This window comes from Cervus canadensis, chromosome 14, assembly GCF_019320065.1.
Source record: "Cervus canadensis isolate Bull #8, Minnesota chromosome 14, ASM1932006v1, whole genome shotgun sequence".
NCBI lineage: Eukaryota > Metazoa > Chordata > Mammalia > Artiodactyla > Cervidae > Cervus > Cervus canadensis.
In genome coordinates this window covers 27,176,573-27,203,244 of record NC_057399.1, presented here as the reverse complement: position 1 = coordinate 27,203,244, position 26,672 = coordinate 27,176,573, and the positions used below count along the sequence as shown (strand labels likewise).

At 42.1% G+C, this 26,672-nt stretch overlaps 1 protein-coding gene and 1 long non-coding RNA gene across 2 annotated transcripts in view; one reads left to right on the top strand and one right to left on the bottom strand.

Annotated features, from left to right (window-relative positions):
• The window catches only part of LOC122453229, a 74,248-nt gene extending 48,351 nt beyond the window's left edge, over window positions 1-25,897 (bottom strand). Inside the window, exon 1 of the long non-coding RNA XR_006272981.1 lies at window positions 25,397-25,897. This is a non-coding gene — a long non-coding RNA (uncharacterized LOC122453229). The remainder of the gene's footprint in view (window positions 1-25,396) is intronic.
• The window catches only part of TJP2 (tight junction protein 2), a 123,804-nt gene continuing 121,727 nt past the window's right edge, over window positions 24,596-26,672 (top strand). The window contains exon 1 of the mRNA XM_043487126.1: window positions 24,596-24,968. The gene's annotated coding sequence lies outside the window, so the exon portion shown is untranslated. The remainder of the gene's footprint in view (window positions 24,969-26,672) is intronic.

The window sequence follows — 26,672 nt, the reverse complement described above, 5'->3', positions numbered from 1 at the left end:
ATTGAAGAATATTTGATTTACAACATTGTGTTAATTCCTCCTGTATAGTGAAGTTATATATATATATATATATATATATATGGGCTTCCCTGATAGCTCAGTTGCTAAAGAATCTGCCTGCAATGCAGGAGACCTGGGTTCGATCCCTGAGTTGGGAAGATCCCCTGGAGGAGAGAAAGGCACCCACTCCAGTATTCTGGCCTAGAGAATTCCATGGACTATACAGTCCATGGTGTCACAAGAGTTGGACACAACTGAGCGACTTTCACTTTATATATATATATATATATACACGCTCAGTCGTGTCAGGAAAATATATATATATATATATATATATATATATATATATATATTTACCTGGTGGCTCAGTGGTAAAGAATCTGCCTGCAATGCAGGAGACATGGGTTTGATCCCTGGATCAGGAAGATCCCCTGGAGAAGGAAATGGCTACCCACTCCAGTATTCTTGCCTGGGAAATCCCATGGACAGAGGAGCTTTGTGGGCTACAGTTCATGGGGTTGCAAAGAGTCAAACATGACTTACTGACTCAACAACAACAACAAAATATATATATGTATATTTTTTTTTCAAAAGGGTCATACTCTTTTTGAAGGCTCTAGGGAAGAATCTGTTCCACGCCTTTCATTTTCGAATGCATTCCATGACTTGCAGCGGCATGACTCCAATCTCTACCTCTGCTGCCACATGACATTCTTCCCTCTGTGTCTCTGGGTCTTCATGTGGCCATTTTTTTATAAGTACATTAGTCCCAGTGGATTAGGTGTCCTCCCTACTACCCCACCATGATCTATCTTAATTGTAACTACTTCTGCAATGACCTTACTTCCAAACAAGTTTACATTCTGAGGTACCAGGGGTTAGGGCTTCAACATATTTTGTGGGGAGGACATACTTCAAGCTGTAACAACCCCTCCACCCATATCTGAACAACCCTAATTATTAAATCTCCAATGTTTCAGACAAACAGGAGTTCAAAAACTTCAATCTGTTTTAAATATTCTGCCATATACATCTGTAATTGAAGCATTAAATAAAATTCTGCCATTTGTAGAATCTTCTGGCTCAACTGAAAAATGCTTTGTTAGAATTACTGCTGGGTGATTAGAATTGGGGGTGAATTTTAATTTTCTTTACTTATACTTTCTTGTAATGCTTTTTTTTTTTCAGATAGTCACATCATTTTTATATTTTGACAATGATAGATCTAGATTTTCAGAGAAATGAAGAAAACCATGTGACTCTGTTCACTCTGAGAGAATGATCACTGGGAAACGAGCTGATGGGACAAAATGAGACAGAGTAGGACTCATGCAAAACAAGGCAGAACATGGCCAGAGATGTCACAGTGAGGCCAGCCATGGGAAGGGCATCTAAGTTCTGAAAGGGAACTTACGAGATTCTCCATTTTAGCACCTGCCCAAGTGAGTCCTAAGAGTTCTATGGGTATAAAAGAATCCTGTGGCCAAGGAAATCTGGGATACCCAACACTATACTTCCTCTTGAGAAGTTACAATGCACACATCTGAGAGGTCCTGCAGTACAGACGCATGTCCAGCCCAGAATTCCCCAGACTTCCGGATTTAAAACCCTTTTTGGGAAAGCCTATTACATCTATTGGGCTTCCTAGGTGGCTTAGTGGTAAAGAATCCACCAGCCAATGCAAAGACACAGGAGATGCGGGTTCAGTCCCTGGGTCAGGAAGATCCCCTGGAGAAGGAAATGGCAACCTACTCCAGTAATCTTGCCTAGAGAATCCCATGGCTGAGGAACCTGGTTGGCTACAGTCCATGGAGTTGCAAGAGTCAGACATGACTGAGCGACTAAACCACCGCCATCACCGCCGTGCCTGCATTTCTTCCTGATCAGGGTTGGTGAAGCTATGTCAGGAATCCTGAACAAGAGAAAGATGAGCAGGACATTTCCATCAGATTTAGGAAAGACAAAGTCAGGCTGGTGCTAGAGCAGTAGAAGTGAATTTGTTTGGAACAGTTGTTGTGTTGGCTTTTCTTCACTTGTTTGCTCCATCTACTCTCTATCACAATTCTCAAGTAACTGAAAACTTTTTAAAAAAATGTTTTATTCTCTTAGTTCACACTTCAGAAATCAGCCAAGTTTTGCCCATGAGATTTGCAGCTTGTACATTGAGTCTCCACTTTATTTCCCTCTAATCTCCCCCTGGCCCCAGGTTGGACCCTCCCAAGAGAGAACTATTCATGGTGACCTGAAGGACAATGGGGTTTCCCCGCAGGTCAGCACCAATCTCTCCCTCCAGGCTGACTCAGAGGCAGAGGCTGACAAAGCTCAGCTTCCCACAGTTGCAGGATCAGCTTATCAGGAGCCCTGGTGTTCTTGTGATGACACACAGGTAAACATCTGCCCTGGCGACTCCCTCAGAAACTCCCACAGGTCTCAGGGCTCAGTCAGGCGGACACACACAGGACCGGCTCTTCTCTCCCGCCATGCCCAGTGACGTCACACCCGGCATGCCCATATTTGGGAATGACACAGCCGCCAGCACCCAGGCCTGAGGCTGACCGACAACAGCCTCCACGGAGTGTCTGACTGCAGAGGGCAGTGTCCTGGAGGCACACGTGACGAGAACTCAGTTCTCACAGATACGCTTTAAGCACCTGTTGTGTACACTGCCACACGCCTCTGCAACTTTACACTCTGGTCAGGAAGAGAGGCAGAGGCATAAAGGACTTCGATCCAACACCCACAGCAGTGCCTGACGCAGAGACTTAACAAGCCATGTGAAAACTGGGATTGACATATATACACTAAAATGTATAAAAGAACCTGATATATAGCACAAGGAACTCAACGTTTTGTGGTGATCTAATGGGAAGGAAATCCAAAAAAGAGAGGGCATATGTATACATTTAGCTAATTCACTTCAACATATAGCAGAAACTAATACAACATTGTAAACCAACTATAATAAAATTTTTCTTAAAATTTTTTTAAAAAAGAGAATGCTTTCCTTATTAAAAAGTTATACTGCTTTATTATCATTAGCCTAGGGGATAATATTTTTAAACAGAATTTACAATGAGCTAGGCTTCAGCAGTACATGAACCAAGAACCTCCATATGTACAAGGAGGATTTAGAAAAGGCAAAGAACCAGAGATCAAATTGCCAGCATCTGCTGGATCATAGAAAAAAGCAAGGGAATTCCAAACAAACATCTACTTCTTTTTCTTTGACTATGCTAAAGTCTTTGACTGTGTGAATCACAACAAACTGTGGAAGATTCTCAAAGAGATGAGAATACCAGACCACCTTACCTGTCTCCTGAGAAACCTGTATGCACAACCAGAAGTAACAGTTAGAACTGGACATGGAACAATGGACTGGTTCAAAATTGGGAAAGGAGTACATCAAGGCTATATTGTTACCCTGCTTATTTAACTTCTATAAAGAGTACATTATGAGAAAAGCTGGGCTGGATGAATTACAAGCCGGAATCCAGATTGATGATTGATGGGAGAAACAACAACAACCTCAGATATGTGGATGATACCACTCTAAAGGCAGAAAGCGAAGAGGAACTAAAGAACCTCTTGATAAGGATGAAGAAGGAGAGTTAAAAAGCTGGTTTAAAACTAAATATTAAAAAAAAACAAAGATCATGACATCCGGCCCCATCACTTCATGGTAAATAGAATGGGAAAAGTTAAAAGCAGTGACAAGAGTTCCTCTTCTTGGGCTCTAAAATCACTGCAGATGGTGACTGCAGCCATGAAATTAGAAGACGGCTTCTTGGCAGGAAAGCTATGACAAACATAGACAGTGTGTTAAAAAGCAAAGACATAAATTTGCCAACAAAGGTCTATATAGTCAAGGCCTTCCTAATAGTCATGTACGGTTGTGATAGATGGACTGCAAAGAAGGCTGAGCACCGAAAAATTGATGCCTTTGAACTGTGGTACTCTCCTTGGAGAACACGATCAAACTAGACAGTCTTAAAGGAAATCAACCCTGAATATTCATTGGAAAGACTGATGATAAAGGTGAAGATGCAATATTTTGGTCACCAAATGTGAACAGCTGACTCACTGGAAAAGACCCTGATGCTGGGGAAGATTGAAGGCAGAAGGAGAAAAGGGTGTCAGAGGATAAGATGACTCGATGGCATTGACAAATGCAATGGACATGAACTTCGGCAAACTCTGGGAGATGGTAAGTGACAGGAAGGCCAGGTATGCTGCAGTCCATGGGATCACAAAGAGTCGAACACAACTGGGCAACATTACCACTTTAATGGCAGAAAGTGAAGAGGAACTAAAGAGCTTCTTGATGAAGGTGAAAGAGGAGAGTGAAAGAGCTGGCTTAAAATTCAACATTCAAAAAGCAAAGATCATGGCATCTGGTCCCCTCACTTCATGGCAAGTAAGAAAAAAGTGGAAACGGTGACAGATGTCATTTTCTTGGGCTCCAAAATCACTGCAGACAGTGACTACAGCCATGAAATTAAGATGCTTGTTTCTTGGAAGAAAAGCTATGACAAACCTAGACAGCATTATTAAAAAGCAGAGACATCACTTTGCTGACAAATGTTCATCTAGTCAAAGCTATGATTTTTCCAGGAGTCACGTGTGGATATGAGAGTTGGACCATAATGAAGGCTGAATGCCATAGAACTGATGCGTTTGAACTGTGGTGCTGGAGAAGACTCTTGAGAGAGTCCCTTGGACAGCAAGAAGATCAAACCAGTTAATACCAAGGGAAACCAACCCTGAATATTTATTGGAAGGACTGATACTGAAGCTCCAATACTTTGGCCACCTGATGCCAAGAGTCAACTCATTAGAAAAGACCCTGATGCTGGAAAGACTGAAGGCAGGAGGAGAAGGGGGTGACAGAGGATGAGATGATAGAATGGCAGCATCTACTCAATGGACTTGAGTTTGAGCCAACTTCAGGAGACAGTAAAGGACAGTGCTTCACAAAGAGTCAGACATGACTAAGCGACTGAACAACAACAACTGTATTAACACCTAGGGGATAATATTTTTGAATTGAATATTTTTAAATAACAATTTACAATGAAGGAAGTAGGGGAAGATCCCCACTTCCCATAATCAGGGAGACAGTGAAGGAAAGGGAAGCCTAGCGTGCTACAGTCCATGGGGTTGCAAAGAGTTGGACAGAACTGAGTGAATGGACAACAACGACAGGGTTTCGATGATTAGATAATGAATGAAGCACCCCAGGGAACTTGTACTTGGGATTTAAAACAGAGAAAATAAAGAATAAATGACAAATAAAGAAAAATAATAATAATAAAAAATAAAATGTCTCAGGGAAACTACTAATTACTTTTGATTAAGGGAAGGATGGAGGAGAAGGCCTTGAAGGATAAACACAACTGTGGCAGGGGGAGAAGGGAAAGGGGTACTAAGGGGTCAACTGGAAGGGGAGGTGGGGGCCTTCTGGATAGGGGAGAACTTTGAGCAGAGGCGGGCAGGGAAGAACACGGATGTGCATAAAGTGAGCAGAAAAGCCTACTCTTGCTGGACTACAGGGAGCACAGTGTGGGGGAGGAAGAACATTTCCTCTACCCTTCTAAGTTTTTCTGCCTGGTCTAAGAATTAAATTGACATGAAGCAGATGGACAAGAGAAAAATCAAACAAAAGTTTAATAACATGTACACCTGGGAGAAACCCAGGAAAACTGAGTAACTGCCAAAATGGCCAAACCCCTCTCCTTAAATATCATCTTCAGTTGAAGACAAATGAGGTTGTTCTAGGTAGTGTTTTGGGACTTCAAAGAGGGACTGTACCTGAAGATGGAAAAGCAGAAGTTTGATAAAGAAGTATCTGCTGAGCATGCAGCGACAATGGGACATGGAGTGGACTCTGATCTCTAGGCCCTGCCAAGTTACTCCCACCACGCCTAGCCCATATTCTCTACAGATATCTCTGGAGATCGCTCTATTCTAGGGATGGGTTTTTATGGAAAATCACTCAGGCAGTTAAGCGGAAGGTAAGAAGATGTCCTTTACATTATAGGGGACTGGAATGCAAAAGTAGGAAGTCAAGAGATACCTGGAGTAACAGACAAATTTGGCCTTGGAGTACAAAAAGAAGAAGGACAAAGGCTAACAGAATTTTGCCAAGACAACACACTGATCATAGCAAACACCCTCCTCCAACAACACAAGAGAAGACGCTACACATGGACATCCCCAGATGGTCAATACTGAAATCAGATTAATTATATTCTTTGCAGTCAAAGATGGAGAAGCTCTATGCAGTCAGCAAAAACAAGAGCGGGAGCGGACTGTGGCTCAGATCATGAACTCCTTATTGCCAAATTCAGACTTAAACTGAAGAAAGTGGGGAAAACCACTAGACCATTCAGGTATGACCTAAATCAAATCCCTTATGACTATACAATGGAAGTGAGAAATAGATTTAAGGGACTAGATCTGATAGACAGAGTGCCTGAAGAACTATGGACGGAGGTTCGTGACATTGTACAGGAGACAGAGAGCAAGACCATCCCCAAGAAAAAGAAACGCAAAAAAGCAAAATGGCTGTCTGAGGAGGCCTTATAAATAGCTGTGAAAAGAAGAGAAGCGAAAAGAAAAGGAGAAAAGGAAAGATATACCCATTTGAATGCAGAATTCCAAAGAATAGCAAGGAGAGATAAGAAAGCCCTCCTCAGTGATCAGTGCAAAGAAATAGAGAAAAACAATAGAATGGGAAAGACCAGAGATCTCTTCAAGAAAATTAGAGATACCGAGGGAACATTTCATGCAAAGATGGGCTCAATAAAGGACAGAAATGGCATGGACGTAACAGAAGCAGAAGATATTAAGAAGAGGGGGCAAGAATACACAGAAGAATTATACAAAAAAGATCTTCATGGCCCACGTAATGAGGATGGTGTGATCAATCACCTAGAGCCAGACATTCCTGGATTGCAAAGTCAAGTGGGCCTTAGGAAGCATCACAACAAACAAAGCTAGTGGAGGTGATGGAATTCCATTTGAGCTATTTCAAATCCTAAAAGATGATGCTGTGAAAGTGCTTCACTCAACATGCCAACAAATTTGGAAAACTCAGCAGTGGCCACAGGACTGGAAAAGGTCAATTTTCATTCTAATTCAAAGAAAGGCAATGCCAAAGAATGCTCAAACTATCACACAATTGCTCTCATCTCACACACTAGCAAAGTAATGCTCAAAATTTTCCAAGCCAGGCTTCAACAGTACATAAACTGTGAACTTCCGGACGTTCAAGCTGGATTTAGAAAAGGCGGAGGAACCAGAGATCAAATTGCCAACATCCTTTGGATCACTGAAAAAGCAACAGAATTTCAGAAAAACATTGACTTCTGCTTTATTGACTGTGCCAAAGCCTTTAACTGCGTGGATCACAACAAACTGTGGAAAATTCTTCAAAAGATGGGAATACCAGACCACCTGACCTGCCTCCTAAGAAATCTCTATGCAGGTCAGGAAGCAACAGTTAGAACTGGACATGGAACAACAGACTGGTTCCAAATCGGGAAAGAAGTAAGTCAAGACTGTATATTGTCACCCTGCTTATTTAACTTATATGCAGAGTACATCATGAGAAATGCTGGACTGGATGAAACACAAGCAGGAATCAAGATTGCTGGGAGAAATATCAATAACCTCAGATATGCAGATGACACCACCCTTATGGCAGAAAGTGAAGAAGAGCTAAAGAGCCTCTTGATGCAAGTGAAAGAGGAGAGTGAAAAAGTTGGCTTAAAGCTCAACATTCAGAAAACTAAGATCATGCCATCCGGTCCCATCACTTCATGGAAAACAGATGGGGAAACAATGGAAACAGTGACAGGCTTTATTTTCTTGGGCTCCAAAATCACTGCAGATGGTGACTGCAGCCATGAAATAAAAAGATGCTTACTCCTTGAAAGAAAAGCTATGACCAACCTAGACAGCATACTAAAAAGCAGAGACATTACTTTGCCAATGTCCATGGTCCATCTAGTCAAAACTATGATTTTTCCAGTTGTCATGTATGGATGTGACAGCTGCACCATAAAGAAAGCTAAGCACTGAAGAATCAATGCTTCTGAACTGTGGTGTTGGAGAAGGCTCTTGAGGGTCCCTTGGACTGCAAGGAGATCCAACCAGTCCATTCTAAAGGAGATCAGTCCTGAATATTCATTGGAAGGACTGATGCTGAAGTTGAAACTCCAATACTTTGGCCACCTGATGCAGAGTTGACTCATTGGAGAAGACCCTGATGCTGGCAAAGATTGAATGCAGGAGAAGGGGACAACAGAGGATGAGATGGTTGGATGGCATCACTGACTCGATGGTCATGAGTTTGAGTAAGCTTGGGGAGTTGGTGATAGACAGGGAGACCTAGTGTGCTGCAGTCCATGGGGTCGCAAAGAGTCAGACACAACTGAGCAACTGAACTGTACTGAACTGAAGATTTCATGCCATCTATTAAATTTGGATCTTCTACCATAGTTACTAAAAAGCAACAGGTGGTTTTGTTGCAGGAAGGGGGATCCCTTCCAGGGCCCGAAACTGGGCTCTTATCTAACACTCAGAAAGGAATTGTCCGAGGAGACACATGTGCTGACAAAGCAAGAGATTTTATTGGGAAAGGGCACCCAGGTGGAGAGCAGGAGGGTAAGGGAACCCAGGAGAACTGCTCTGCCGCGTGGCTCGCAGTCTTGGGTTTTATGGCAATGGGATTCGTTTCAGGGTAGTCTTTGGCCAATCATTCTAATTCAGAGTCTTTCCTGGTGGCGCACGCATCGCTCAGCCAAGATGGATGCTAGCAAGAGGGATTCTGGGAAGTGGACAGACACGCGGTGTTTCCTTTTGACCTTTCCTGAACTCTTCAGGTTGGTGGTGGCTTATTAGTTCCGTATTCCTTATCAGGATCTCCTGTCATAAAACAACTCATGCAAATGGTTACTATGGTGCCTGGCCAGGGTGGGCGGTTTCAATCAGTGTGCTTCCCCTAACAGTTTGGGGAATTTTTGTAGTTGTTGTTATTCATGCCATTGGTTTGTTTATGATTTAGTATCTTTGTTAACTCTCATGAGAGACTTTGACATGCAGAGAAACTAGGATGTTATTTCTCAGAGTTGATCTAGGTGACATTCTGTGGTTATCACTTGCTATTTCTTCTTCTCTCTCTAAAATAGAGTTTGTTTTTCTCCTAAATGTACAGAATTTGGGAGTACTAGAATAATAAGATCAAATCTATGTTTTAAAAAGAAAACCCAGGTAACTCTAGGGTCAGTGGCCAGGCTGGATTGGATTAGAGGGAGAGAAACTAGAGGTAGGATTACTAGTTTCAGGCCTACCTTGCTCACTTTTACTTATTAATTCAGAAAATCTCTAGATGTACCTACAGTGTGCCAGACACTGTTCTGGGCATGGCAAATAAAGGTGTGACGAAAACAAATGAAGCATCAGCTCTCTTGGATCTTCCTTTCATTTGGGGGAGTACAGATAATAGACAAATCAATCCACAGAGTTGGGTACTGATGTGCTAAGAAGGAAAAAGAAGCAGGTGAAAAGGATGAAGTGTGCTGGGTTGTACTTTTTTTTCCCCCTTCTTTCTTTTCCCCCCCTCATTGTGGTAAATGCCCATAACATAAAATTTACCATGTTAATCATTTTTAAGTTAAAGTTCATGGCATTAAGTATATTCACATTGTTATCCACCTGAAACAGCTGTTGAGGACATAACATAAACTGTTTGGAACCAACTAGACCCAAGATGGTGGAAGATCTGACTTCCAGTAGACCTAGAGTTTCATTACACACTCACTCTAACACATTAGCATGCTAAATGATACACCCACCAGTGCCATGACAGTTCCAAGGCTAACCATAAAATGCCAAAAGTGGGCAGGGGCCCACTTCCTGGAAATTCCCACCCTTCCTCAAAATAGTCAGACTAATTCTCCCTACTTACTCGTTAGCCTATGAAATTACCCAGTCCATGAAAACCAGCCACCCCATACTTTGGGGCCATCTCACCTCTTGAGACACACTTCATTCTTTCTATGGAATGTATAGCTCTCAAAAATAAATCTACTTCTTACCTGTCACTTTCTCTAATTCCTTTGAATTCCTTCTGCACTGAGACATAAAGAGCCTGAGCTTTATAAAGTCCTGAGACCAGGTGTGCAAGATTTCAATTAAAAGGCACTGGGTTCAAGAATCAACTCATGGGTTCAAGTCCCATTTTGAGTTGTGCGGTTTCACAATCATCACCACCATCCATCTCCAGAACTGTTTTGGGTGAGCTCAGCTTGATAGAGTGGTTGAAGACTTCTCCAAATACACTAGCAACTGAGTAGAAGCTTGAACAAAATGAGAACAAGCTTAGGGTGGTGTGTTCCACACCATGGAAACAGTTAAGACGACATCAGTAGCCCAGGTGACAGCTGATAAATACGTTTTGGTGTAGCTGAAACCCTGCTTCCAGAGCGTGAAGGAGGAGGGAATTGGGAGTCACTTTTCCCTTGGAAGTAATGCATTTAGCAGAGATTCCAAACCAGAACCATGACAAACAATTCACTGCTAAGCACAAGTCTTTCATCATAGAGAGGATCTTCATATTTGTCCTGGGGTCCTGCATCAAAGAGCATGTGGTGGTTGTGAATGCAAATTTACGAGGCTCTGAAGTTTACTGAGTTTCCTTATTGAGTCATAGAACTTTCTTCCAACAGATATGAACGAGGGGTCATGAGTTTCCTTCAGAATGTCCTTTAGCTTGTTGGTACAAGTTTCTCTGTGACAGGAGCAATTAGTCATACATTATTGGGTACTTTCCAGTTTTCTAGGTACAGAGGAAAACAGGGACATGCCTTTATCTCCTCTACTTTGTCACCAGAAATACCTTTAGACCTTAATCTGTTCAGCTAAGCTAATAATTTGTCATCCAAGAATCTTCCATGTGCTCTGCATTCTGCATCTGATTCCTCCTGTTTATGAAAGATTCAAATCATGATTTCTGACTTAGCTGAATATTTGAAAGATTAACTTGTTGTGCTAATATCATACAGGAGTCACAACACCACGCCTTGTGTCAAAACCACATAAAGGAAATTTAGGGGTACACAAAAGAAACTAAACATGCTGTCCTCCTTGAGTTGCTCTTCAAATTTGCTTTCCTTGGAAACTTGTTGTTGTGGTTGTTTTAGCTGTTAAGTCGTGTCCAATTCTTTTGTGACCCCATGGACCGTAATCTACCAGGCTCCTCTGTCCATGGGAGTTCCAAGATAAAAATACTGGAGTGCCATTTCCTTCTCCAGGGGATCTTCCCAACCCAGGGATGGAACCTGTGTCTCCTGCATTGGCTGGCTGACTCTTTACCACTGAGCCACCTAGGAAGCCCCTTAGAAATTTGTAGAGAAACTCAAATATGTTTGCCCAAGGTGGGTGCTTGTTTTTTTTAATGATATGAAAAGCAATAAGAGGAAATGGAGTTGTTTTGCCTGTAAGGAGGAGCAGTCCTTGTAAACAGAGGCAGAGCCAGTGCAAATTCACAGTGTGAAAATTTGGAGGGTGTGTATAATGAGTTTGCAAAATTTTCTGCAGAACTGATACAGCTTGCAATAGTTAGGGTTAGATACATGGTGTGTTTGGGCAGGGAAAGCAGAGATTCTATTGTTTACAAAGAGGCTTCAAGTACAATGTGATATGTTGAATAACTCATCTCTACACATCTCCCTGGAGTTTAATTTTACATGTTCACAAAGCTTTATCTGAAATTCTTGGGCCAAATGTTTTGGAATTCAGATTATTTTTTCAGAAATATGGTGCATATATTACATAGTATTGCCTGATACTTCCAGCAGAGTCTGGAATTAATTAAACCCATAGATATATTCCCAGTGAAACATATGATTATTTGTACCAAGTAGAATAAATAAGGATCATGAATTGACTTATCAGTTGAGATCAGATTTTGCTGCCAAATGAACTTGAGCACCAAACTTTGTGATTTCAGAGATAAAACTCTGAAATTTCAGAATTGTGGCTAAGGGGTTGTGGATTTATTAATACCATAACTTTTCTCTGTGCAAATCCAAAAAGCAAGCAATTGCTTGAACCAATCTAATGAGTAGTTAGGGTGCTATGAACCAAGAATCTGGGTCTGGGCAAAAAAGGAATTACTCAACACCACATCCTTCTACACACAGTGGATGTGACTGTATCAGAAGGTCCTTTGTTGGGGGTTAATTAGTATATATTAGTAGGATCTGAAAATACACAAGAACTGATAGACATTTGCAGGGTACTTTTTTCAGGCCACCAGAAGGCAGAAACCAATGGATCATATCCAGCTAGGCAGGTGCAGGCCACAGACAACCGATACATCCCAAGTGTGTTTTCAAAGGATCTTATTACCTAAGATCCTAAGGGGGGGGTGTTGCCTTGTTGCCTTAGGAACCATAGGTAAGGATAATTAAGTCAGCTCCTCATTTTAGTCACTCTTCAGTTCTCAATACACTTTCCCACAGACACGGCTAACAGTTGCCAGACCTGCACTCAGGACGTATTTCTTCTCCTGGAAGTTTCACGTGGCACCTGCGACTGCTCCATTCCTAGGTGGGCTCATGTACCATGCTCTCTCAACAAGCCACATGCTGGAAAGCCTCTGGTTTCTGTCTTCTGGGTTTCAGATTAACTAGTCCGAAGCAAAGCAACCTGGACAATGTGGGTCACGGGATGGCTTGGGAGCCAGGTGAGTAGCTTTTTCCTTTTTCCTTACTGTGGGTATTTCCTAGTTAAGGAACATATAGAACTTTCTTGACAGAAGCCTTACTCATATCAGGTCAAGAAATTAATATTTTACTTCTGATTTACTATCCATATAGAAAATCATACCTTAATGAGAAGACAATTTTTCAACATAACACATTATTTACTGAGCATGTATTAGGTGTCACTGTACCAGGTATAAGCTGTATCTGCAAAGAGTTTAGAGGCTAGAGTGTGTGTGTGGGTATGAGTGTGGAGCTAAGAGTAGCCTTGTTGTTTAGTCGCTCAGTCATGTCTGACTCTGCAATTCCTTGGACTGTAGCCTGCCAGGCACTTCTGTCCACAGGATTTTCCAAGGAAGAACCCTGGAGTGGGTTGCCATTTCCTTCTCCAGGGGATCTTCCCCACCCAGGGATCAAACCCCTGTCTCCTGCATTGGCAGGCAGATTCTTTTTTTTTTTTTTTTGGCAGGCGGATTCTTTACCGCTGAGGCACCTGGGAAGTCCAAGAATAGCCTTAGGACCCGTTTGGCCAATGTAAGCAGAGATGCTTACAGGGAAGCTCATGGGCGGACAGCTTGAGCAGGCTCTTGCTCATACTATACACGAGATGCCTAACAGTGGGGGAGCCATCTTGGACCCATGAGGATCAAAACCACATGGAGATGGCAGAGCAGAAATAATGGAAAACCTTGTCCCCTGTATTGGTGGTGGTTTCTCTTTCCCCTGCTTTAATCTTAGAATGCTATACAAAGCAAAAAAAAAAATACTGAACAATCTGCCTCCAGATATTTTGTGATGTGAAATAAAATCAAGGTCTATCTTGTTTGGCTATTGTAGTTGAGATTCTGTCATCTATAGCCAATTGTAATTCTGGTACAATAGTCTAGTTTTCTCTCTGCCTGTGTAGATATATGGGCTTCCCTGGTAGCTCAACTGGTAAAGAATCCATCTGCAATGCAGGAGACCCAGATTCAACCCCTGGGCTGGGAAGATCCCCTGGAAAAGTGAATGGCTTCCCACTCCAGTATTCTGGCCTGGAGAATTCCATGGACTGTACAGTCCATGGGATCGCCAAGAGTCAGACATGACAGTGAATTTCACTTTCATGTAGATATATAAATTCTAACACTGACAACTATATGAAGCAGGTAATATTAGCCTTCAGTTCAGTTCAGTTGCTCAGCCATGTCCAATTCTTCACAACCCCATGGACTGTAGCTCGCCAGGCCTCCCTGTCTATCATGAACTCCCGGAGTTTACTCAGACTCATGTCAATTGAGTTGGTGATGCCATCCAACCATCTTGTCCTCTGTCATCCCCTTCTCCTCCTGCCTTCAATCTTTCCCAGCATCAGGGTCTTTTCGAATGAGTCAGTTCTTCACATCAAGTGGCCAAAGTATTGGAGCGTCAGCTTCTGCATCAGTCCTTCTGATTTACTTCATTTACTTCTGATTTGCTTCAGGGTTGATTTCCTTTAGGATGGACTGGTTGGATCTCCTTGCAGTCCAAGGGACTCTCAACAGTCTTCTCCAACACCACAGTTCAAAAGCATCAATTCTTTGGTACTCAGCTCTTCATAGTCCAACTCTCACACCCTTACATGACTACTGGAAAATCCACAGCCTTGACTAGATGGACCTTTGTTGGCAAAGTAATGTCTCTCCTTTTTAATATTCTGTCTAGGTTGGTCATAACTTTTCTTCCAAGGAGTGTCTTTTAACTTTATGGCTGCTGTCACCATCTGCAGTGATTTTGGAGCCCCCCAAAATAAAGTCTGCCACTGTTTCCATTGTTTTCCCATCTATTTGCCATGAAGTGATGGGACTAGATGCCATGATCTTCGTTTTCTGAATGTTGAGCTTTAAGCCAACTTTTTCTTTCACTTTCATTAAAGAGGCTCTTTAGCTCTTCTTCCCTTTCTGCCATAAGGGTGGTGTCATCTGCATATCTGAGGTTATTGATATTTCTCCTGGCAATCTTTATTCCAAGTGTGCTCCATCCAGCCCAGCATTTTGTATGATGTACTCTGCATATAAGTTAAATAAGCAGGGTGACAATATACAGCCTTGACGTACTGCTTTTTCTATTTGGAACCAGTCTGTTGTTCCATGTCCAGTTCTAACTGTTGCTTCCTGACCTGCATACAGATTTCTCAAGAGGCAGGTCAGGTGGTCTGGTATTCCCATCTCTTGAAGAATTTTCCACAGTTTGTGGTGATCCACACAGTCAAAGGCCTTGGCATAGTCAATAAAGCAGAAATAGATGTTTTTCTGGAATTCTCTTGGTTTTTCGATGATCCAAAGGATGTTGGCAATTTGATCTCTGCTGCTTCTGCCTTTTCTAAATCCAGCTTGAACATCTGGAAGTTCACGGATCATGTATTGTTGAAGCCTGGCTTGGAGAATTTTGAGCATTACTTTACTAGCATGTGAGATTAGTGCAATTGTTCAGTAGCTTGAGCATTCTTTGGCATTGCCTTTCTTTGGGACTGGAATGAAAACTGACCTTTTCCAGTCCTGTGGCCACTGCTGAATTTTCCAAATTTGTTGGCATGTTGAGTGTAGCACTTTCACAGCATCATCTTTTAGGATTTGAAATAGCTCAACTGGAATTCCATCACACAGCCGCCAAATATTAGCTTTATTTTAGCTTAAAAAATTATTTATTTGACTGTGCTGGGTCTTAGTTGCAGCACATGGGATCTTTAGTTGCAGCATGCAAACTCTTGTAGCATGGGGGATCTAGTTCCCTGACCAGGGATGGAACCTGAGCCCTCTGCATTGGGTGCATGGAGTCTTAGCCACTGAATCACCAGGGAGGTCCCTAGACTTATTTTTAAAAGAGAAAATAGGTTCAGGCAAATACAGTGAGCTAATCTTGGTCACTCAATTGGAAAGTGACCTGGGATGTACGCCCAGGTCTGCCCAATGCTCTTTTTCCTGTACCAAGTGCCTTTCTCTAGTTCTTGGACTGACAGGGGAAATGCTCCTCCAAGCCTCTTTTTAAAGCACACATTGTTACAAGACCTGAAGCAGCAGCATTAACACGCATTTGTTAAAAAGAAAAATGAGTTAGCTCAGATCCTATTGCTCTTCCTGATACTTTTCCTTTTTGAACAATTGTTTTCAATCCCTGTCCATCTGCACACAGAGCTGCAGCTATTCTATCTGTATTATTTATTATTCTTTTTTTTTCAGCTAACAACAATATTTCTTGATCTTTCCTTATATCTCATGTTATTTGAAACAAAAAAAATACATTCTCTAAAATGATGCAGAGGGGGAAAATCATATGTGCTATCAAAATCCCACAAAGTTTGCATTTCAGTTTTTCATTTTTGCATTGGGGTAACCGTAGCATGTGAATTTTATAGTCGGTCACTTACACTGAAAATTATATTGTGTTATCCACGAGCTCCATGAGGACAAAACTTTCTCCATGTTTTTGTTCATCATTGTATCACTTGTGCTTAGTGTGGTAATAGTAAAGCTGACTCAATAAATATTTGTTGGCTGAAAAACTATTTCTAAACACTCTTCATACTTAATATACATATGCTCACATAGTATTCCTTTTAGTGGACTTGCCTCAATTTACCTTTCTCATAATTATTGGCTACTTATACTGTTTTCACTTTCTTGCTCTTATGAAAAATATGTTGATGAAAAGTTTTATGCATGTAGTTGTCTCTGCATTTGTACTACTGGCTTAAGATAGAAGAATCTGTGCCCAGGGTAAAATCACAGGGGCAATGATTTTTTTAACAAGTTTTTATATGCATTTTCTGAAAATACTTTTTAAAAGAGTTAGAGCAGTTTACAAAGGCAGTAGCAAGGCAGCAGTGTCACCACACCCTCACCTGCCCTGGTTTTTGTTGTGGCTTTTGACTTAAGCACAAGAATCCCTCAATCAATTAACATGCTTATATAACCTTAGCTTAGTGTCACAGGCATTCTATGCCAAAGAAATACTCATTAAAATAATTTCGGTCATGTCTTTTTTATTATCTGATGCATAATAAGCACAGGTGCAATTCAACTGTATCTCAGCCTCTAGCTTCTATGATTGAGCTATACATGTAAATACCAGTTGTAATTATCACAAAACTATTATTTTATTGTGTAGCTTTTTTGAGCATCATAATGAGAAAGATGATTTTTACACGAGACACTATAATACATCCTTGTTTTCCTACTAAGTTGTTCAGTGAATTTATCCATATCTCTATATATAATTTCTATCTCCCTGGAAATTCCATTCCCAAGGAAAGTATGTTTTTCATGCATATTTAAAATCAATATTGACCAGAGGCTTAACTAAAACTACAGAGATCTCTGGACTAACAAGTAATCAAGACAAAGTACTGTACCTTTATGAGCTATTTGTCAAAGTCCAAATAATTAACATTGTTAAATGTTCTAAAGCAGGCAATGTGTCAGGTACTTGAACTGATATTTTCTTAGAAAAACTTCCTAAGCTCTGGCCATAGGAACAGTGAATCTAGAGGTAATCCCTGGCTATAAACAGAATTATAAATTAAATGACCTAAGGTATCATTCTAAAGAAGAGTGGACTATGAAGGGTGTTAAAGAAGATCAAAGTACTCTTCAGCCCAGTGGTTGCTGAGCATGGCTCTTGCCTTTCTTCTGAATACTGTGACTGCCAGCTACACGTGGGGTGTTTACCTGCCCCACATCTGCCTTTGCCCAGGAAGAAGGTGGGGCTGCTGCCGACTGACCCCATGGAGGAGGTACTTGGCTCTGGAGCAATCCTGCTTTCAGGTGTAGCTGGGATGAGGACAATCAAGAGTGTTGAAAGAGCACTTAGCAGTCCCTTGAGCCATGCAATCATGGCCTGTTCTAGGAGCTGCAACTGGTCCCATCCAATGTTCAGAGGGCACCCCATTACCACGACCTCCCAAGTCCCCTTTAAGACAGCTGTGCTCCATGACCCTAGGACCACTACAAGTGTCAGCTGGGAGACACCCGGCAGGCCTTCTAGTCCAGCCCATGCATTCACTTTTGCTTTTAATTAAATTCAAAACAGTACCCCAAAAGTACAGATCTAGCTTCCCGTCTCCCCCTAAATCACAGCGTCTCCCACTCATTTTTCCAGTTAACCACTGTGGCCAAGATGCAAGCATTCTTCCAGCCCTTTTTCTACTCATTTGCAGATAGATACACATGTATGTATTACATTAACAGTTTCATACCATATGTATTGTTCTTTGACTTGCCTTTTTTTTTAGCAACATATCTTGAAGAATTTTCTATGTTGGTTCATACAGATAAGCTTACTGCTTTTAACTTAACTGATGGAAAACATCCTCAGAGGCGGTCAGCAGAAATAGCTAAAAAAGTTGTGATCCCCAAATTAGCCAGTCAAGAAAGACATCCGAATTCAATTCAATCCCCCTTTCTTAATTTTTATACAGGAAACATTTCAAACATACAAAATAGTGGAAACCACAGGCAACACACACATAACATTCCACTAGATTCAAAAACTGTTACCACTTTCATTGGCTGTTGTTTTAATATCCGCTGGGGTTACGTGGCTCTAAGTTGAGAGGTATATGAAAAGAAGCAGGATTCATGAAGTCCCAAGGTCTTAAGAATTATAAAGAAAAGACATTTACAAATTACAAGAGCCAAAGAAATATACAATTTTCTCAAAAGTGCATGTAAGGTGTAGATTTCCATCAGTAAAAGGAAGAATTAGTAATCTAGGGATGTGGGCTAGAAGGCTACCCCTTCTTGGAATTAGGGAGTGATTAGCACAAGTATAAACAATGTTTAGTGAGTTCCATCCAGACACATTTTTCTGGGAGTGATGTGTCTACTTATATACTAGGCAAAACCCCCAAAGACATGGGATGATATATGCATTTTCTTGATACGTAAAAAGAAGAATCACTCTTCCTGTCTACAAATCCTGATCTTGTGATTGTCTTGAAATCTTTCCCTTAAAGTTCACTAAGAAAGTAATCATCTGCCTAGAGAGTAGGCATCTTTTAAAAAAATTTTTATTGGAGTATAGGTGCTTTATAACGTTGTGTTAATTTTCACTGTACAGCAAAATGAAACAGACATACATACATCTCCTCTTTTTTTGCATTTCCTTCCCATTTACGTCACCACACAGCATCGAGTAAAATTCTCTGTGCTGTATAATAGGTTCTCATTATTTATCTATCCCATCCATAGTATCAATAGCATAGATAATGTCAATCTCAATCTATCAATTCCTCCCACTCCCCACCATAGGTATCTTTCTATACAAAGAAAAACTTAAAATTAAATAGAGAAATGGAATATTATACAGGAATAAAATTGGATGTAATATAGCTATACTCAGCAATCTGAATAAATCTTAGAAATATAATTTGTAGTGAAAAAGAGCTGGTTGCAGAAGACCTCATAGAGTGTGACTCTATTCTTATAAAGCTCAAAAACTAGCAAATCCAAACAATATATTGTTTAGGAATACGTACACATCTTGTTTAAAAAAAAAAAAACAGCAACTTTTTAAACGAATGCATAATTTAGGATAGTGATTACCTTGAAATGGTTGGGGGATGCGGTTAGGATCTGGAAGCCTGTGGCATCATCAAAAGCATCGGTAATGTTCTATTGATTAATAATGTGATAGATTCATGTATTCATTTTATTATATGCTCCCAAGTTTATATAGATGTCACTTACATGATTTCGTATGTATCAAATATAACATAAAAGTTTGTAAGTGAAAATAAAAACCAGACTTACGAAACAGAATAATAAAATGTGTAAAGTTAAAACCTAAAGAACTAGGGTTTTAAATTTATAACTTTAATTAATTGAATACTCATTTTGGACATGCAAATCTCTGAATAGTTCATACAAAAAACTACCTTGAAAGGCACCAAACTACATTTAGCACATCATCCAAATGTACTGTTCATCTAGCCATTCCTTTAGTGGCATTTAGTTTTAATTTTTTGCCAGTCTAATACACAGGAATAAGCATTCTTAAATGTATTTCTTTCAATATGTGTGCAAGTATATGTGGGGGATGGGTAGATACCTAGATACCTAAAAATGGAGTTGCCAGGTCAAAGAGTAAAAAGACAGAAGTTGAGAGTCAGGGAAGTTAAATATAAACTTGTGGGGGAGGAGGGAAGAAGGAGAAATTGGAGGAAGATGGTCAAAAGGTAAACTTCCAATTATATTATTATGAGATATTATAAAATAAATATTATAGGATAAATACCAGGGATGTAACATACAACATGCTAACTACCGTACGATATACAGAAAAGTTGTTAAAAGGGTAAATCCTAAGAGTTCTCATCACAAGGAGAACATTTTTTCAACCCTTTTCCTTTTGTTATGAGATGATGCCTATTAGCTGATGCCTATTACCTGTTGTAGTAATCATTTCCCAATATGTGTAAATAAAACTTATCATGCTGTATGCCTTAAACTTATACAGGGATCTATGACAATTATTTCTCAATGAAACTACAAAACATGCAAAATTCAGAATCACATAGGCAGCAAGTAGCAAAGTCAAAACTAGAAACAAGGCCCTTTCGGGGGCTCAGTGATAGACCTATTGCCTGTTACAGGAAACACCTGTCTCACCAAGGCAAGTGCCCCATTTAGACTGAGATTCGACTCTTTCCCCATCCTATTTATCCAGCTTGCAGGTGAAGCACAGTATTGATTTCAGAACCTCAGAACACAAGTACTCCCGGTCACAAGAGGCCACAGAATAGGGCTTTGTCTCCCGGGAAGGCAAGACGGTTTCTATGGGACTGACTTAGCGCCAGTGGCAGGAAGAGAACTTCTGCTGAGCCGAGTCAGAACCCAAAGTTCTTGTCCCATTTTTCAGAGTACTGTCCCTATGGCCCATGGAAGTGTCTCTTTATTTCTAAGAGCAGATTTTGCAATGTTAAGTGTTCAGAATGGAAATAATTATGTTATTGAAAATGCTGTTTGCAGGAAAGCACAAAGGCACACATAGAGCCCGTACCCAAAATGAAAAGAATGGATGGAAAAACAGAAAATGTCAAAAACCAACTGTGCCGGTCAGAGTCCCTTTCTTCCTACCTGAAATGTTCTCTGAAATTAAATATATATATATATAACAAATACGCCACCCCAACACAGGTAGTGGCAACACCAACCCCACATACTAAATTAGTGCATGTGATTAAAATATTTAAAAACATTTCCTAAAATTTTTCTACCTTAGGGGTTGAGTTTCCCCAAATATCTCCTCACTTTGAATCAGAAACCAAACAAGAAATACATGTTGTATTTCACTGACACCACTTAAGTCTTTTAATCTATGTTTCTTCCCCCATCATTTTTAGTGCCTGCTACTTTTTGAGGAAACTGGGTCATTTGTCTTTTAGAGTTTCTCACATACAGGATGGGATTTTCTTCACATGCCCCTAGTAGTGTTAACACATTCCTCTATTCCAATAGTTCCCCTAAACTGGTAGTTCAGTTTAGAAGCTTGATCAGATTCAGGTTTGCTCTTTTTTGGCAAAAATGTGTCATTTGCAGTATTTTTGCAGCAATTGCATATAATGTCTAGTGATCTTTTCTATGATATTAGTAGCTGTTGATGACCATTGCCTTGATACATTTTTATTAGAGTTATAGAAAATGCTGACATTCAAATTTTGTCATTTCATTTGCTAGAATAATTTCCTCATCAATTATTTAGTTATCCTGAGATACAGTTTGTACAGCTCATAGCTTGGGTTTCCCAGGAAGCAGAGTTCTTGAGACGTGGGCTGTTTGTGTATTAGTCGCTCAGTGTGTTTGACTCTTTGTGACCCCAGGGACTGTAACCTGCTAAACTCCTCAGCCCACGGAATTCTCCAGGTGAGAATTCTCCAGGCAAACTTTCCAATCCACGGATCGAACCCAGGTGTCGAACCTAGGTCTCCTGCATTGCAGGCAGATTCTTTACCATCTGGACCACCTGGGGAGCCCCACTGGAAGCATGGTTCTAGGGAAGGCTAGTGGTGGGGGAACCTGAGATAGCCAGTTCAAGGGAGCCTCATCCAGTAGTCTTGTGGCTTCAAACATCTGATTAAGTGATTCATTGTAACTTGATTCCTGAGAAGTGATATGGACTGAGCCTCAGAATAGTTCATCCTGGCAGAAAAGGAGGGCGTATTTAGTTATCAGCTTCCATCCCCTCACTGGTCCACAGTTAGATCATGAAGTGCTAACTCACCCACCCCTCAGGGTGCTGTATGTATAGGCAACAAGATGGTTTCCATGGATTCTCACATTGGTATTAACAGGCAAGCGCTGGAGTGGGAGGTAGGAGATGAGGTCATTTGGGTTGTTCCTGCATGAAGCTGGAAAGAGCCCACCTAGAATTTGTTGCTACAGCAGTGACTAGAATAAGAGACAAGTGAGAGATGTAATATAAAAAATGGTACATATAAAGTGTTAGATACAGTCCAACAGAGGCAGATAAAATATGTAATTCTCTCTTACAATTTACCAGCTCTCAAAATAATGAATTAGTTCCACTGAATCTGCAAGGTAACCAATTAGGGCTTTTGGGGCTTTTTAAAAAGTATTCTTATGACTCATATATATATATATATTTATATATATTTGATATGTCTCAATTCATTGCAGTCATTTTTGTTATTAATGCTCAAATTTATCCCACTTTGGCCAGTGGGTGCGTCTATAAGTTGGCTTCTTATTTGATTTCATGCGAATCTATTCATTTTTGATAGCTTCCTTGCTTTCTGAATTGATAAGATACTCCCAGTCTTATTTGGGGTACTTTTTGCCTTTAATCTAAAATAAGTCACTTCTCCAAATAGGTCTAGTTCCTTTCAAAGAAAAATGGTATTTAGAGACCACAATCTGGAATCTAAGAGTGCTTAATCCTGCCAGATTGGTCACTGTTCAGTGAACATTTTGAACAACAGACCTTGGGAAAAAAATTTAAGAAAAGTATAAGTTCTAAATGACAATTTCAGTTCAAATTTAATATTGCTTAGCTTTGATCTTATATTTATCTTTTATATTAAAAGAGTTGTAAGAACATTAACATAAATTATTGCTAACATTATGATTACTAAAAAGCAGTTTATGTTTTGTTTTTTAGCATTCTCTTCATCCTCAAAGTATATTCCTAAGGCATGCAGAACCAAACAATTGTGTTTTAAAGTTACCTGATATAATTTCCCTTTATATGGGTAAGCCACCAACTTGATACCTGTGTTCCTTTTGTTGCATTTTGCTTTTTAAATGTTTAATTTTTCATAATCATAAAAATTTACGGCATCCCAGTCAAATCTACAAAACAAGAGAGTCAGAGAAGTTTAGCTTCTATTCTTTACTTTCCAACTCGCTCCATCTCTCCCAAATTTAATAATTTATCTTTCCATTTAGAAAATACACAAATGTATGTGTTCCTCCTTTCTTAGATTAACAACAAGACATCATATTCACCATTATTCATCTTGCCAGTACTATGTTCCTGATAAACTACTGTTCATCTTTTTAAAAATTGTACTGTCCTGTAGATGCAATCTACTCACTTCTTGGAATAACTTGTTGATAGGTACTCCCCAAAGTCTAAAGGGTAAAGAATCCGCCAGCAATGAGGGAGACCTGGGTTCCATCCCTAAATTGGGAAGATCCTCTGGAGGAGTGCGTGGCAACCCACTCCAGTATTCTTGTCTGGAGAATCCTCATGGACAGAGGAGCCTGGCCAGCTAGAGAAAATGGGGTCTTAAAGTCAGACAGGACTGAGTGTGCGCGCGCACACACACGCATACACACACACACACACAGTCTAAACTAAATGAACTTGAGTTTTACTTATTCCATTACTTCTGGCAAAGGTTTGTGTAAGGGAAGAGGGAAGGGGAGCTTGCCAATCAGAAGCAAATCTGTCTTGACTGAATGAAGGTATGATCTTCCCATGAATTTTTTTTTTTGTGGTAAAATACACATTAAAAATTGACCATTTAAACCATTAAGTTGTGCAACCAACATTTTTCAGAGTTCCAAATTGAAACTCTTCACCCATTAAACAAGTCCCCCAAACCATCGCAGGACCTTTAACAAGACTAAATGAAGACGCCCCTGCTAGCCAGTTGCAGGCTTGGGCACTAGGAGGATTCTGCCTTTCCATCTGAGCAGGGATTCCAGTGGAGACTAAGCGAGCTCTCGGTTAACGCTCCCGCCCTCACCTATTGTCCCAGCGGGAGGAACCGGTATTTCCGGATTGGGGCCTCAGACCCAGTGATCCCGGCTAAGGGTGAGGTTGGTGGAGGAGGGGAACGGAAACTAATCATAAAAGTTAACTTTCCATCAAAATAATTAACCTGTTTTCCCATCCCCCTCCCAACAAAAACAAACACACACCCCCTCGCCCCCAGCGCCGCCTCCAGCAAAAGTCGCCAATCGAACACCCACAATGGCCCCCCAACCATCGTCCGGTGGTTTTTGAAAAAGTAGAGACGCTGACCAGTTCCTTGCCCACACCCATGGAGAGGATCGAAAAGCCGACCAGGTCAAGAATAAAGAAAGCAGCACAGCGAATTCCACTCGCCCTTGGGCGGGAAGAAAGCTCAGCGGTAGTTTTGCAGAGAAGAAAAAAGCCAGAACTGTGAGCGCGCGGGCTGGAGTGACCAGGCAGGCAGCCCCTGCGGCCGTAGCCCCTACCCCACCGCTGGGTGGCGTGCGTGAACCTCCCCCCGCCTCGGTCCTTCCAGACACCCCAAAGTAAAGCTGCAAGAACCTGCGTTTCTCTCCCCCGGCTCACACGCTTGGCACCCTTGGGGGCTCGAAGGAGACAGGCGACAGCCTCCGGCCACCCGAGTCCCCTCCGGGCCGCCGCTCTCTCCGATCGCCGCCGCCCCAACCCCCCTGCCCCCACCCTGAATTTTTTTTTTTTCTTTCTCCCAAACCTCCAAACAGGAAATAGCTTGAGTCACAATAACACACGGGAGCGGCGGCCGAGGCTACTCGCACCCGCCCATTCCCCGGGCCGCCTCCAGTACTCCGGCTCCGCCAGGCGCCGCCGGCGACGCGCGGGGAGCGCAGGGGACATCGGCCCAGCTGTCGGCCTCGTGTCGGAGGCGCCCAAGCGCCGGCCAGAGCCGCCTTCACCCTGAGCCCGACCCCGACTGCGCCAATTTCTGCCACCACCAGCTTCCAGGCGAGTACCCTCCTCCCTCTCCCTCCCGACCAGCGAGCGCCCGCGGGCGTCCCGGCACGGCCCTCCGCGGGGCTGGAGGAGAGCCGCCCCCAGCGCCGCAGCCGCGCTCCCGCAGCGCCGGGACACCTTGCTCGGTCTCGACTTCGGCTGGGGAGGGCTTTGCGGGGTGCTGGGGGTGCTCTCTGGATTCATCGTGCGGGCGGAGGAGGGTGGGGAGCGCGAGTAAACGCGAGCTGAGGTCACCCCACCTCCCTGTAGATTCGGGGTATACTTTCTTGGACAGTAACTTTTTTCTCCCCTTTCTGGGGATGCTTAACTGACTTTTGCCTCCTCGCTCCCTCCAGGGGATGACAGTCACAGGGTTCTCCTGCGGAATCGTCTAGAAGCGGGGCGGCTACAGGTGCCTGCGCCCACTTTCTTTCTCCTACCTGGCCTGGAGTTCTCTCCTCCAAGGGACGGGAAATGTTTCACTTTCTGTTGAGCTTCTCTTTAACCAGATTAAAAGGGCCTCTGAGTTTGTGTTGCAGCGGTCAACCTTCGCAGCGTCCGGAGGAGGCTTTACGCGGGCCGCGGGAGGCGCGGGCTGGTTGAGAGCAGGTGGGGGCTGCCTGCGGAATCCCCGACTCACACCTGAGAGCCCCGAGATGCTCGTTAGCCCGCGCAGCCCGGGAACCCCGAGCTCCCACCTCCGCAGAATTTTGGAGAATTGTTTTTTCCCACTTTCTGACCCATTTGTAAGGGAGGGGCCGACTTCGTCAATGTGCTGGGCGTTGTCAGTCTTCCAGGGCTACATCGCAAGGTTCTTCTATAGGGAACTCGGTCAAAATTGAGTTGGACATCTTTGTGTTGGAGAAAGGCCACTGAATTCCAGGCATTCTTCGAGGTTGAGCAGGGTGTTTTCAAGACTGTTCTGAAGTCGGCTTGAGGGCTTTCTGCGGAACTACCTCTCAGTCAGCTCTCCCGATCGCCTGCGGCTGTTTTCTAGTCCCGGGGGTGGGTGCGGTTTCTTCGTGCGCTGGGCGCAGTGAGACCTTCCATCTGGTTTCTCAGCGCATTTTTACGAAGGTTGTGAACAACTCTCCGCGTTTCCCGGTGAGAGGACCGTGGTTCTAGAGCGGTTGGATTAATAGGGTGGCTGCGTTACTTCAAGCGTTCTGGGGCCTTGCTGCTGTGAGTGTCGTCCACGGTCCAGCAACATCTGGGGGCATGTTGAAATGTGGGATTTCAGAGCTACCTGGCCTGCTCAATCAAGGTCCTCAGGCGATCATTTGAGCCTTATCGCTTGAGAAACACTGGCAGAAGATTTGTTGGGCTGAAGTTTTTTTGTCCAGTTTAAAAAAGTAATTTACAGTATATTTCCCTACATTTCCATCCTGCCCTATATTTGAACCTTCATTTTTCCAGACCAGGACAAACACACTTAACAGCTTTATGGGCACAGCCCCTCCACCCCAGGGAGCTAGGCGCCTTAAGCAAGATTTGGACATGTGGTTAGTATACTAGCAATGTGTTTTTTGTTTCTAGATACTTTTATTATTATTGTGATAAAATACAACATAAAATTTGTCATTTTAATAATTTTTTTTCTTTTTTTTTTCACCACACTGTGTGATTTCCTGGTTCTTAGTTCCCTGACCAGGGATTGAACCCAGGCCCCAGGCGATGAAAGCCCAGAGTCCTCAGCGCCACCAGGAAATTCCTAAC